The sequence below is a fragment of the Arachis duranensis genome, chromosome 10, assembly GCF_000817695.3.
Source record: "Arachis duranensis cultivar V14167 chromosome 10, aradu.V14167.gnm2.J7QH, whole genome shotgun sequence".
NCBI classification, from domain to species: Eukaryota; Viridiplantae; Streptophyta; class Magnoliopsida; order Fabales; family Fabaceae; genus Arachis; species Arachis duranensis.
The window spans coordinates 20,827,804-20,843,476 of record NC_029781.3 but is presented as its reverse complement, the minus strand read 5'-3'; the positions used below and the strand labels follow the sequence as shown (position 1 = coordinate 20,843,476).

Sequence of the window (15,673 nt, the reverse complement as noted above, 5' to 3'; positions counted from 1 at the left end):
TTTTGCATGAAATAAATAAGAAAGCATAAGCATTATTCTTCCAAGAATCAACCACCTTCGAGGCCTTCAACATTCTCATCTATTGATTTTCTTCCAACTTCAAAGCATTCTCCCATTCTCTTCTTCACCGTTCTTTTCTTTCTTAGAGATTTAATTAGACATTGCTTGCTTCAATCCGTTAATCCTCATGGGAATGATATCCACTCACCACGATATTACTTGAACGATTTGGTGCACTTGCCAGTATCCATGAGCATTAGTTTTTTCTTATCAAGTTTTTTGTGCCGTTGCCGGAGAATAATTGGGATTGACAACATATGTCCATTAAATCATTAAATTAGATGTTGTTTTATTTTATTTTGTTTTCTTTTAGTTTTTCTTTTTCTATATTATGCTCAATTCTTCCTTCTTTCTTTATTCTTTTATTCCATAAGGTACGTTTGATCTCTTTATGTGTTTGTGCATGCAAGGAGAAGAGAAAGAAATAACGACAGAAGATAATAAAAGTTTAGTCCGATTAAGGAAAGACATCGCTTCCTTTTCCCAAAAAGAGAGTGAATCATTCCATGAAACATGGGAGAGATACAAAAAAATTTTCGGAGGGTGTCCACACCATGATCTACCCGAGTGGCTTCTAATCCAATTCTTTTATAATGGAGTCTCCCAAGTCTCAAGAACGACGATTGATTCATCGATTGGAGGTTCATTACAAAAAAGGACATCTGAAGAGGCATTGGCAGTGATAGTAGTGACAACTAATAATCTTAGGAGGGAAGGCGAGGCTATCACTCTAAAAAACTGAATCAACGAGGAGATGAATGATGCATACTTAATGGAGGACAACACTCAAAAGTGTTGTGAGACAATTCGATTCCCAACCTAGAAGACTCAAACATCAAGCTAATGAAGTTAAAAGAGCACTTGCTAGGAGACAACCCAACCACGGTTAGTATTTTTGTCTTTTTCTTATAAGCATTCCACAATTGTATTCCTTTTTTTCTCTTATTGCATTTATTTTTAATTTTTTCTATTTAGTTTATCAAGAAAAGGGGGTGTTGAATGCTCGGCGGCCATCTTGGAAGCCTGGTCTCCATGTGCTAAAAGAGAAGCCACACCCGGCGGCCATCTTGAAAACCCGGCATTTGGCAAAGGCAAGCTCCCAGGGGAGCAAACTAATCATTGAACGCTCGGCGCATCGCTTTCCCTATTTTCAATTATGCTTAGATCTTGATAGTTGCTTGCATATTTAAAGCTTCTGATTTCTTTTAAGAGTTATCACCATGAATAAGAGTTAGCACCATGCATTCACGACATATCACTTTAACTACATATCTAGCATGCATGCACATTTATCTTCCCTAAACTCTGCCCTTGTCATATTTTCACATGCATGAACACACTATCTTTTGCTTCATAATTTCAACTCTCAACAATTGGAACCTTGACCTATAGCTCTTATTTTTCGTTGATTCTCTCTATAAAACATGCATACCACACACTAATTCATGTATCTATAGCCACATACTCCACTTCTTGTTTCACTATAAATGCACACATAAATCATCACTCACACCACACACCAAATTACACACTCCTCTTCTTCCATTTAGTTCATACTTCATTCTCAACCCGCATTTAAATTTTAAATTTGGTGTTGGATAGCATTCTGTGTAGTGTGAAATATCATTCCAAAGATGTTATTGTTCAAAAAGAGAAAGGGTAAGGAACCGGCCACCCTTTCATATGACACTCACCGATTTTGTTCTTAACTTTATTAAGAAAAATACAATCAATAGTTGATAAACAAGTCAATCAATCCAAAAGTAAATTTTGATTTGAAAACCAGAGAATATCCGAAGATTCCAACCAAACCAACAAAGAGAAAGTGGAAGATTTTGGCGTACCCTCAAGAACAAATGGGAGCTACATTAGTACGAGAGTTCTATGGAAATGCATGGAGGACAACAGAGGACGTAGCTCAAAAACCTCCGTTCAAGTGCTATGTAAGAGGTAAAAGTATTGATTTTGGCTCTAAAAACGTCCGAAGAGTCCTCCACATTCCTCTTTAATTTCACAACTTGGGGGATGACTATTATGACTGTGGGATAAAGATGATTGGTAAAAAAAGGTTGGGAAAAATTCTCTAAGATATATGTGTCTCGGAGATGTAGTGAAAGTTTAGAGTAAGTGGAGAGGCAATCCAACTCAAAAGAACTCAACTCATTCATGTTGCTAAAGGATGGTTGGGTTTATCCAACATAATATAACCCTAACTTTCAACCATTCAGAAGTAACAGTGGAGATGATTGTCCTCATCTTTTCCATTATGAGGGGAGAAGAAGTGAGGGTAGAGGAGCTCATCCTCTACTACATAAGTGTCATCGCGAAAAACAAGACATCAAGGATAAAACTTGGATTTTCGGACATCATTCACTGGCTCTGCCAAGCGACCGGAGTATCCATTGACGCAAGAAGGAACATCTGTGCGGACCAAATGGAAGAACCACAACAACATTCTCGTCCTCCTTCTCCTCACGCACCAGAGTCTCCTCCTCCTCCTGCACTAGAATTTCAAGCAAGGACTAGTCAATCTCAAGCTCAAGTGATTGACTTGCAACAATTCTATAAGAAATTCCAATAGTTCCAGCTGAACACCTAACGACACTAGCTGAAAACAATAGCTAAACTCAACTATCTCTGTATGGCTGCACACATTTCACATCCCCAACAAGTTATGTGCTATCCAGAGCTTCAAGTCAAATTTACATAACTTGAGAGGGCAGAGGAAACTGAGAGAAAAATACAAGAAGAACTTGAGAGATAACAAGTGTGGCATGCCCGAATGTAGGAAGTGATAATTGAGACCGAGGACTAGAAAAGTAGTGAGGATGAGTAAGTGTTTTGGATAAGATGAATTCTCTTTTCTGGTGGTTAGTTATATCTTTTTCCTTTTGTTTTCATTTTACTTTGTTTCTTTTTCCTTGCATAAATTGCATTCTTTGTTTACTTTGCTTTTTTTTTAATACTTAAACTTGTATGATTGCTCCTCCAGTGATCAGTTGTATGGAGAATATCTTAATGAAAAAATTGAATAATTCAAAACAAAAGTGGTGGTGCTAAAAAATATGTGGTTATATTTGATGAACTTAAGATATTTGAATTTTGTAAAAAAGGAAGGGAACTCTCTAAAAACAAAGTTCTGAAAAAAGTATTATGAGAATTCAGATCAATTCCTTGAAGCAATGAAAAAAACAAGAGTCTGAAAAGATCAAAATAATAAAAAATGATAAGGTTTTGAGCACCAGTGACTAGGGCCCAGTTATGTTCCTGTGATGTTTGTGTTTCAAGGAGAGATTTGAGCAAATAAATCCAAGGGGTGCTTTATTACCCGATAACTTTAGTCAACTGGCCCGAGATTGTCGATTGAAAGCCCGCATTAAGAGTCGCTTTGAGACAAAACATTTAGAGTCCAAGGAGGCTCTGGGCATCAATGTATGGATCAATAATTTTTCAGTTATGTGTTTGTAGTGTGATTGTGTCAAGGAGAGACTTGGGTAATTAGATGCGTAGGGTGCTTTATCACTCTATAATTTGGGTCAACTGGCCTGGGATTATCAATTGAAAACCTATTAAGAGCTGCCTTGTGACAGAACACTTAGAGTCAAAAGCCTCATTGATCCTTTTTCGAATTAGAATGTGAAATAACTGCCTTCAAGTCATATAAGGCAAAAAAAATTCTCATAATACAATTCAAACTTAAGTTTTCAAAAATTCTCAAATTGTAAGTACGCGAGATTCATCAAAGATAAGAGAAGCTCGAATATAATCACAAGGATTATCATAAATCCCACTTTTTGAAATTAAATTTTCAAACTTTTCAATTCTTTTCGTTAAGATAAACTCTATTTACTTTTTTTTTTCTTGAGGACAAGTAAAGTCTTAAGTTAGTGTTGTGATGCCTAGGCATCTTTAATAGTTTTTAGGTTTCTTTTTCATTTGTTTTCTTAGATTTAAATCAAATTTCTTATGTTTTTAGTAAAATTTCAAATCTATTCAAATATTTAGAGTTGTGTTAGTACTATTGTATTTTCAAGAGTTTTTGTTTTCAAAGTAATCAATGATTAAAGCCTTTTTAAAGAAAACACAAAAACGATCCAAAGAAGGCCTATCCAGACCCAAAGAGCATAAAAACCAGATGTCCAGCCTTCAGTATGGACGCTCGGCGGCCCATCACACACACCCGGCAGCCAGCTCACACTCCCTGCGACCCTCCTTAAATGGCACACATGCTCGGCGGCCAGTTCTTCAAGCTCGGCGGCCAGAATTTAAACTACCGATTTGGGCCAATGTCTAAGTTGAAGGAGTACGCCTGCCGTTCCTAAGCCTCAACTCCCAGGATGCAACACTTGTTAAGACCTAATTTCAATTATACAAATCATGAGAAGCGTTAATCTCATCCGAAGATTCAAGATTTAAGAGATTAGTTATTATTAATTCCTTCTAGAGAGATAAAGATTTAGTTGTTAGGATTTATTTCTAAATTAGATTTGAATTATTGTTAAGATTGATTTGAATTTAAGTAGATAATTATCTATCTTATCCTTTAAAGATAAGATTAGATTGAGTTTTTGAATTCGAATTCTAGATAGAACTTAGGATATAAATAAGTGAACAAGGTTCACAGAAGAGAGCATCAGATTATATACCATTTCTCATAATTAGGATTAGTTTTTTCTTTATCATGAGTCATTAAACCTCCACTGTTGAAGGTTAGGAGCTCTGTTTGGTTTATGAATTTATAATGTAAGTATTTTTTATTTAGTTCATGATTTTTTACTTTTTCAAAAATGAGTCTCGTTCTAGCCATTAGGTTATTGTATGTATAAGATGAAATTTAAATTTTGAATACTTACTTAAATAAACTAATGAGTTAACTACTAAACCAATTCAAATGAGTTAAAAAATATACTTTATTATTTAGACGTTAGATTGATGAATAATATTAATGTTAAGATCTTTTGGTCAACAAATCGATAATGATAACTAATAAAGTCATTGGTTATAAGTTAAAAATAATAAATGATAATTAAAATCGAGTTATAATATTATTTTAGAATTTCAAATGCTTTTTTATGGAAAAAAAAATTTTAATAATTCATTTCTTAAAATTGCAAACATGATATCACTAACAATTTTACCTTATTATTGTGGATGTATCAAAATGTTACAAGTGTTGTAGTGTAAAGAGAGTTCCATGCATTATTAATAAATAATAATCATATATATAAAATAAGACACTGAATATGGCAATGTCCCACATGAAAAATTGTGTTGGTGTTTTAGACAATCACAAAAGCTAAAATAGCGACTTATGATACACACATATATAAACCATGTTGAATAGGTTACTAGCTGGACCTAAAATTAATAAGTGCGAGTTCTGAAAATGAACTCTCATGCATTCAGCTTTAGTTGAACAGTGAAATTTACAATTCTATTTCGAGTTTAGCATGAACTGAAACAATTATTATTGTCTTGATTCAATTAATTTCCATATACAAATTTGTGTACCAAAAGAAAAGAAGACGTGGATATAGAACATGCATGATGACTAGTGGGAACAATAATATTCTAAGCAAAACGACATAATAATTTATTGAACTGTTATTGTGTCTTGCATTAGACCGAAATTATTTTTTATATAAATAAATATATAGTAGTTTTTGTTGAATATTGTTATTTGGAGACTGACACAATATGTACCTAGTGTGTTGTATTTCTAGAAATTTTATGCAGAATTTTGAGGTATTTTCAGCAGAAATTTGCTATGTGTCAAGCAGAAAAACAACACGTATTCTGTATGTTAAAAAAGCAGAGATTCCTCGCTTGGTTTTGAGACACCTTTGCGTGTGATTAGTCGCCATGTGTCACGTTGCACGTAATACGCACCCTGCGTATTGAAGATTCTGATAATTCATTTAATTTTCAGACATCCTCATCATGCGTCGAGCAACGGACAACACGCACTCTACGTGTTGACCATTATTTCAGCTGGTCTCTATGCACCCAACAGGCATGCTCTAGGAACTATTATGCTGCAACGGCATAATGGTGCCTTTAAAAGGGGAGGAAAAAATTTGCTGTTGCTTCAACATCTCATTTCTCGTTTTTCATTTCCCATTTCAAAATTTATAGAAGGTGATTGAAAGAGATTGAAAGTGAAAAAAGGCGACTAAAGAAGGTGAGTTTTGGTGAGAGTGAGAGTAAGTAGTGTGTTTAATAACTATGGTTCGTAATTATACTGATGCAGTAGAACACATTAATTATTTGGACAACTTAATGTAGTAAGTTTATTATCTTTGTTAATTTAAAGTTTAGTATTTAATATAATTATTTTTAATTTATGTTTTAATTTTTTTATCTTATATAATTATTTTTAATTTTTGTTTTAATGTTTTTTATTTTATTGTAATTTGTATTTTATTAATTTGAATAAATATTATTAACTCTAACACAAATTATCTGTAATTATTTTTGTATTAGTTTTTCGAATTTTATGTAGTTATTTTTATTTATTTTTTGGATTTAATTTTGATTTTAAATTTTAGACAATTATAAAATTATTTTTTATTTTCTGTTTTCAGTTGTCTTATACCAGGTTAACAAGAATCTTTTGCCGCGTAAACTTGATCCATCGGAGAAGTGGCATCCGACGGTTGACCAGACCTTACAAACAACAGGATTCTACTATGTTTCGAGAGTGTGACAGATCAGAGGATATTCCGCGTTGTTATTTGCTCTTGTGAAAAGGTGGAGGCAGGAGACTCATTTTTTCATATTGCCAGCTGGTGAGATTACAGTAACAATGGAGAACGTGTTACACATATTTGGCCTACCACTTGATGGAGAGGTTGTAACTGTTTGGACCAATAGCAGTAAGGACTTCTTGGTCAACTAGACATGGCGATTTTCGGCAGCGAACTCGTTGTGAGTAATTCATCTAAAGTTACATAAAGCTGGCTTGGGTTTACCATATTAGAGACAGACAACTTGGGAGTCTGTCCAGCAATACGTTAGGTGTCACATCTTCTGTCTGCTAGGAACCACCCTCTTCACGGATAAGTCGACGGCATATGCCCATGCAAAGTACCTACCACTGCTCCAATTTTTTAGTAGATCAGCAATTAGAGTTGAGAGCACATCTTTATAGGTCACTATGCCATGAATCGTGATACGATTGCAAGGAGATGGACACCCACTTAATTTGTTGTTTGTTTGGGCGTGGGAGCGAATGTCATTTCTTGCGTCCATTCCAAGACAGCAGCTTGCACCAGCTAATGTACTGGTTGCATGCAGGTAATAGTACATAATTTATTGGAATTTGACTCGTATTTTATTTATGTTTTATTGGCAATATGTAATTTAAACTCTGTTATAATTTTGTGTATTGTAGGTGGAGTTATCATCCACGAACCAAAGCGTGGATGTCGAGGAGTGTGGCGTCTATTAGGCACGATATAAATTACATGGATGAGGTCAGTATCTATATTAATTTATAAGAATAATTTATGGTATTAATAATCTAACTTAGCGCATGTAATATTTTGTAGTTTGTCTGGCGGCCATACATTGACATTATCACCCCAGTCGAACTACATGCCCATTTTGATGTGTGTGACACGATAGGGCCGTTGCTTTCATTCGAGTGTGTCGAATGACATCTTGCGACTGAGTAGTTCACCAGTACGGGTATGCACAGTCATCCCTTGCATACACAGGCCATCCCTCTTGATCATAACGGCAAAGTTTGGTAGGATTCTTCGCATCCACCAAAAACTTTGGATACCTACTTCTGCTTTGCCAATCATGCATTTCGGTAACTAATAGTATCGTTGAATCTTATCTGAATTTTCCCAATTATAGATTTCACCTTTATGGTTGGGTCGGCTTCAATCTATGGCTTCATAGCCTCAACAATCGTGTTCAAGTCCAACTTAGAGTGATCCTGTGAGATCGTTCCTATAGAACACGTGTGCCTCCCATTGTATCTCTGAATCTCCCAACAAGCTTTCTTCTATATCAAGCTAGCTCGGATAAGCCAATCGCACCCACGTCCATAAGTCTTGCATTTTGCACAGAATTTTTGTGGCTCGGATTCTTAAACAACGTAATCGATTCATTTGGAGATAATATAACTCCGAATTGCCGCAATGACTGATTTTCTAAAACCGTATTCCATTCTGATCCTGAACTACTCGTTCTCAGGATCAACAACACCTATAAAAAGAATAAATTATTGCTCATCGATCTGTCAGAACAAAATTAAGAAAACATACTACCCACTGCTCACATACCTATGTTCGCATATTCAGAAAATTCCAGTGCATGCATGGCGTCAAGTTCCAAGTTACACATAAAAGGTGGAATGTCCATCGGTTGACTAATTGTGGGTGAAACCACTAAAGTTTTCGCAACTGCCTCACCTTTCCTATTGCTGTCCTCGTCCTCGTCACTGGCTTCATATGTAGCTTCGAACTCCTCATTGCTATCATTGTTCATTACTTCGTACGCTTTAGTTCTGTCATCTTGCACATTTGGATCATGTTGAACCTCATCCGCAGTTATATGTTCAAACTCAACATACAACTCAATCCTTGGATATTTCACCTGAGTTTGCTGATGAATATGAGACATCCGCTGAATACTTGTTTCGTTAACGATCGGCATAACCTCAAACTATATTAGGCCGCCAAATACGACAACCGGACTCCAGTAGAGAATGTTGCTCACCCTCTTTAAAATACCATTCTTTATGCTCTGACAGAGCCCGTATTGTAGTTCCACAAATGTTATAGTGCACGGAACCACAAACGAAAATGTACTCTCATAAGCAAAGCTCACGCCCTCATATATATTTTGTATAATCTCATCATTGTGGTAAACCACTGTATTTGCAGTTCCCTCCATCACACCAACAATACAAGAAAATACCTCTATCGCAATGCAGTAAAATAGTAACGAGCTTCAGTTTTTATAGGTAGAGGAGTTACCTCGCATATTCTGTGTTGCAAAACCATCCAACCAGCATTTGACACGTGTCCAACACGCAGTATGCGTGTTGCTTGCATGCCTGACACATGTTCATCAACACGCAGAGTACGTGTTGGCTTGATGTTCGTCACGTGGACAGCATGCAAAGTGCGTGTTGCTGCAAATTGGGCCACGTGTTCATCACGCTGTATGCGTGCTAAATCAGCACGTGACCTACATGTTACACTTGTTGTATTTACAACGTTCACCCACTTGTATATATATATATATATATATACAACAAAAAATTTTATTTCCAACAAAAATTTACATTTTTTTCGTATTAAAATTTTTTAACCTGCATTAAAAATCACACAATTTTCTCTAGCATTGATGCAGGGGAGCAATTCAAACATATATATGTCCAGGTCTATACAGGTGCCGTACTCGTAGGTTTATATTATGGTGCAAGTTTGATTCAGAAAAATATATAAGCAAAAATCTGAATTATTTGAGATCTATTTTTAAGAAATCAATCAATTCGAACTAAATCTGATAACATTCGCACTATGATTTGTGATTTGTAAAATTTTGATATTTTGATCATAGCCCCACAATGATATGAAATTTGATTTTAGGTTATTTAAACATGACCTGAGAAGATTAATAGAGCAGCCAATTAAGGGGACGAAATAAATAATGAGAAATGCTACTCGAGAACCACAGAATTCAGAATTTTTTTTTTGGCAATTATTTTTAACTATTAATTCAATTCTTTTAGTTTAATAATTTAATATTATATTTTTAATTTATATTTTTAAATATNATAATAAATTTTAACAATTTTCTAACATTTCTCTTAAATAAAAGTTAGTCATGCAGGTAGAAAAAGACTTAATAACTTTGAATAAAGTGATCAATAGAAATTTAAGTGTAAATGTTCTAGATATAATAATAATACATGATAGGCATTATGACGTCTTTGACTTATATAATCGATATTCTTTTATAGACATAGTTGGTTTGAAGCTTGACCCTTTACGGAGAGAAGTACAAGGAGTATAAGTAAAATAACACTTAAACATGTTGAGAAAAATAAGAATCTACTACGATAATTTCTGTCTAACCCTCATTATCATTACCAGTTATTATATGAAGCAAGTTCATTATCCTTTCGGTTCGGCATAACCATAAAGGCAAAAGAGAATTGATTATATAATACCATATACAAGTAATTACCAATTAAGTACACAAAAAAATTGCCAATAAATTATAGTTTAAGTGGATTAAATAACTCTCAATCTTAGGTATTTCAGATAGATTAGATAACTCTCAATTTTAAGTACACAATACACCCACACGTTTTTTATATATTTACCAGATTTTTTTTCGATTACAATCTTTATAATTTGAATCCGAGACTTTTAAAGTAGAAAGGGAGAGATATGCCATATAAACTAAAGCTTATCGACAATTTTCACCTAATTTTAATCACCAGTTTATCCAGAGGGCCAACAGGTTCTTCTTCAATAAATTGGATCATCAATTCAATGTCTTCTGTTATGGATCTTATTGAGTGATATATATAGGTGTTTGTGTTGTTGTTTGTATGTCGCTATGTATAAATATATTTTTGTCTTGTGTTAAAATTCTATATTATTTTTAAGAACAAAAGTAACATTAAAACATTAGACTTTTTTATTGTATAAATTTTAATATCATATTATAAATACTATTATTTTTAAAAATTTAATCTGTTAAATAAAAATACATAAATACTTATATCTAATATTTTTAACCTGAAACCAATCTTGAAAATGCAAGATAGTATATCTTGTGAATAATTTTGTATTATTGTATTAAAATAGCTTGAACTTATTATGGTTTTATTTTTTATGTACCAAAATGTTTTACATTTTCGATCAATAAAAGTTTTAAAAATATCAAATCATCCTAAAGGAATCACTTTTTATTGTTTTTAATAGTGTAGAAAATTATTTATATTTTGAATGCATAGAAATTATTTTCTATATTATATATGCTACTCTTAATTTCATTTTCTCTGGAGTAATATTCTTGGAATTCGATATGAATGAATTTCTTCTAAAACACCTTCATTTAAGGGTCTGTTGGCCAATAGGTTGCTGCATGCAATAGGCGGGTTTCAAACTTCCGACATTTACTTAAACGGACAGGTGAGCTGATCACTCGACTAAGCCAAGTTAATTTTCTTCTTCTTTCTTTTTACTTTTTGTTAGTTTGTTTCTTAGTCTGAGGAGGTCAAGGGTGCAAACTGGCAATGACTGTAATAGACTTACTTTCCAACACAGATATGGGTCCGTTAAGAGCCCAAATTCAATGAAAATTGGGATAACATAGCTATCTGCAAAAAACATGATAGTGATATAAAAATATCAAAAAGGGGTCACACAGCTGAAGCTGATTTAATAGAGACGTTGCTGTTAATCTTTTCATGGCACATTTGGCAATGACTCAAAAACAACTAAGCCCTCTGACCCAAAAGAAAAAGAAGAAAAATTAGTATTCCAAAAAGGGATTAAGGGCCACAATAATCCGTTATGGGATTTGCAATTCCTTCTATCATAAGTCATACTATATATCTTTGAGTAAAGTTTAAATATCATAATCAAACCAATTTCAGTTGGTCTAATTGGTCTATCTAACTGTCAGATCACTTGTCCACTTAAATAAATATCAGAAATTTAAATCTAATCTTGTATATATAATAATTTATTGGCTAGCTAACAATAAACTTTTAAATAGAATTTCTATTAACGAAAAATTAATTATTAATCCATTGAGTTGGAAATACCATAAAAAAAATTTATCATAATCAAGCCTAAATTTATATTTATTTTTTAAATTATTCTTAATTCTTATGGGTCATCTTTTACTTTTATCTCTAAAAATTAAAATAATGATAATATGAAAAAATCATAGATAGATGAAAAATAATATCAAATTCGCAAATAACAATACTTATCACTCTCTTTATTGATATATAAAGGTTGAGATACACTACAACCTTAAAATTGGAAGACCTCAAAGTACATCTCTAGGATTTGAGTTCTTAGAAAAGTGTTTATATTAAGACGGAGGAATACTTTGACCATAAATAGTCTATAATCTATATAGATACTTTCACACACAAATAAACATACAATTATATACTGAATGTGTTAAAAATGAGAAAAAAAAATACTTAAGTATAATAATATTTTGTGTCAGAATATTTTATATTGATTATTATTAAAAAAAAATGAAATGTAATGCTAAATTTCACTCTATTATGAATTTATGATAACTTTTGGTTTTGGCAAAAAGTTATGCTCTCGCTTTTTTCAATAAAAAATATTTCACAACATCTTTAATTTTTATTTTTTCTTTTGGCATGGACTCTAGACATCTTTAATTTGTTAACTTTTCCTCCTCCCTTTTTATCTTCTTTTTCTATAGAAAGTGATATAACAATAGAACCACCACCAATTTTGACTGTCCTAAATTTTCTAGTTATTTGTGCTTCTATTATTTCTTTATAGCAGCTAGTATTAGTGAACAATTTCAATTCTAAAAATCTTTTTTTTTCCCATATCACACATGTTATTAAGCCAATCTCAATGTTTAATTTCTTCCAAAATTTTTCATATAAATTTTATTTTTAAAAGTAAAGTATCGTTTTTATTCGCAATGTTGGGATGAGTCTTAAAGTTATCTTTAACATTTAAATCGTCCTATTTAAGTCTCTAGTATTTTAAAATTGACTCAATGTTGTCCTGTCATTATGAATTTGTTAACAGAATCGATGGCGAGACAAAATTAAAATGATTTTTAAATATTAGAAACCTAAATAGGACAAAAACGTTGAGACAAAAATGATAAATAGAAATAAATTTTAATTTTATTTTTCAATAATATCAATTTTTTACGGTATATAGTTATTCAATTATTTTTTAATAAATTACACTTAATCAGATTATTTTTATTCTAAATAAATTTATTTTTTATAATTTTACTATTAAAGATTTTTACTTATCATGAAATGTTTGTAGAATGACTAGTACATAAACTTGCGAAAAAAAATGATACATATATAATAAAGTAATGTGATTCTAGTCATTTTACAAATATTTCATGATGAGTAAAAATCTTTAAGAGTAAAATTATAAAAAATAAATTTATTTAGAATAAAAGTAATGTGGTTAAGTGTAATTTACTTAGATGTAATTAAAAAAAATAATTGAATAATTATGTACCGTAAAAAATGATATTATTGAAGGATAAAATAAAGATTTATTTCTATATATTATTGTTGTCTCCAACGTTTTCATCATATTTAACTCTCTAATGTTTTAAAATTGTCTCAGTTTTGTCCTGCCGTCAATTTTATTAACAGATCTTTAACAGTAGAAGAATATTGAGTTAATTTTAAAATATTAGAGATTTAAATGGAATGATTTAAACGTTAAAGACAACTTTAAAATTTACCCCAATTGAGAATAAAAACTCTTAGAGAAAAGGCAATATTCTCATAATTTTCGCTAGAAATTCCAAAAGAAAATCTCTCATTTGACTTGAATTTCCAAATTTATCAGCTAAATTAATATAGTATATAGTTCTTCACCTATATTATGTGCCCTTGCCATAACATTAGGTATATATAATCATTACTACAAAAACAACTACTTTTTCCCACGACAGTTAAGTTTCATCAAGCCAGTTAAATTAGTCCAACTCTAAATTAATTTGGTTATAGTGATTAGCTCATTAATTCTCTTAATTAAGTGTTAGAAATTTGAATTTCGTTTTATGCATGCAGTAAATAATTTATAAACTAGTGATAAATTTTTAAATAGAACTCAAGATTTACGACGGATTAATCTTTAACCTGCGAAATTAAGGTTATAGTGAGAAACTAAAAAAAAGACTAAATACCAAAATCAGTTCCTGAGATTTTTAAAATCAGATACTTTAGTCTCCTAAATTTTAAAATATATAAAATAATTTTCAACGTTTATTTCTATTAGACAATATAGTCCTCCTCCATTAATTACTAACGGTAATTGCTAATGTAGAACGGTAACTCACACACGTAGTCGTTAAATATTCACGTGTGCGACGTAGACAAATCAGTCCAAAAAATGAAATACAAAACAGTCTCCAAAAATTTAAAAAAATTTCAAAACAGTCCGTAAATTACACATGTGGACACTTAATGGGTGGCTACATATGTGAGTCAATATTTTACGTTAGCAATTACTGTTAGTAACTAATGAAAAAAATCTTAAGAACTACTTTATGTATTTTAAAACTAAAGTGTGCGATTTTAAAAATTTCAAGAACCTATCCCTAAAATTTTTTTTATCCAGCTCCGGAGAACTATGTAGTTGTAGTGATTTTCATCAATGAGAATGCATGCAAATTGAACCACCGTACCGTGACAAAATGTTTGGCAAATGAACAAGTTCTCAAATTTTTGTTAGAGGAAAAACGCATGGGATCGGGTATAGGATTGAAGAAATACAATTCGTGATCAGTTCTTAGGAGTTTGTTGCATCGACGAGGGGCACCCTACGAACCACATGGGAACAAAGGTTTTATTTAGATCGAGAAACTGGATTCCAAGTAAAGAACACATTGCAGTGGAACACAAATCAAAGATTATAGATAATTCATGTGGAAGCAACTGTGCCTTGAAGAAGCTCGATTAGTTGAGGATTATGCAATTATATGTATAAGAAGCAAGAACAAACGAAAATGACATCAGTTAACGTAAGATGGGTCAGCTTGATGAGAAAAGCCGCTGATGAGTTTTCTAAGCTTTGAATTGGTCTTCTGTGAGATATGTAACTCACGTTTTTGGAGCATATTATTCAACCCATCTTCATGATTTCCTCAATCATTACATGTCGAATTTCAACTAAGTTATTCTCATTAATGCATAGCCAATTTTATATACGTATAAAAAAAATTATTTTTAAAATAACAAATAGATGAAATATTCTAACAAAAAAGATACACAAATAAGAGATAATTTATTTTTAATTTTTTCTTTCATAATGCCTGTTAATTTTTTATAATAGATGAGATATTCTGACAAAATTTGATCTCTAAATTTTTATTTTTTAAAAAAATTAATCATTTAGAATAATTTTTTAATAAAATTTACTTTGTATAAAATTATTAAATTTTAGGAATGATTTTTTTAATAATACTTGCAAATTATATTAAAAACTTATCTCTAAAATATTTTTTAAAATATATATTTAATATATCTATTTATTTTTATCAGTAATATGAATATTTCAATAAAATAACAGTATTTTTTATATCTCAAAGTTAATTGTGATAACCTTCAAAAATATATATAATACAAGTTTTTTTTCCGGTGAACATATATAATACAAGGTACTAACCATGAACGTTGTTTTTGTTTCTTAGCAACAATGTTATTTGGATTCTTGAAGGCAATCATTCTTTATTTTTGTGGTTGAAGAAAAGGGTCAAAGGCCCAAAAGAAGAAGAAACTAATTAATGCTCAAGTCTACAAACTAAAGACTGGATTTCACGAACCTCTCTATCAATGACATGCATTCCACGACCAAAAAAAAAAAATAGCAACATG

The 15,673-nt window shown here is 31.7% G+C and overlaps 1 non-coding gene across 1 annotated transcript; it reads right to left on the bottom strand.

Annotated features, from left to right (window-relative positions):
- Positions 1-514: 514 nt before the first annotated feature.
- LOC127743346 (small nucleolar RNA R71) lies at positions 515-621 on the bottom strand. The gene has a single exon (XR_008004738.1). It is a non-coding gene; the product is annotated as a small nucleolar RNA R71 (small nucleolar RNA).
- Positions 622-15,673: the final 15,052 nt, after the last annotated feature.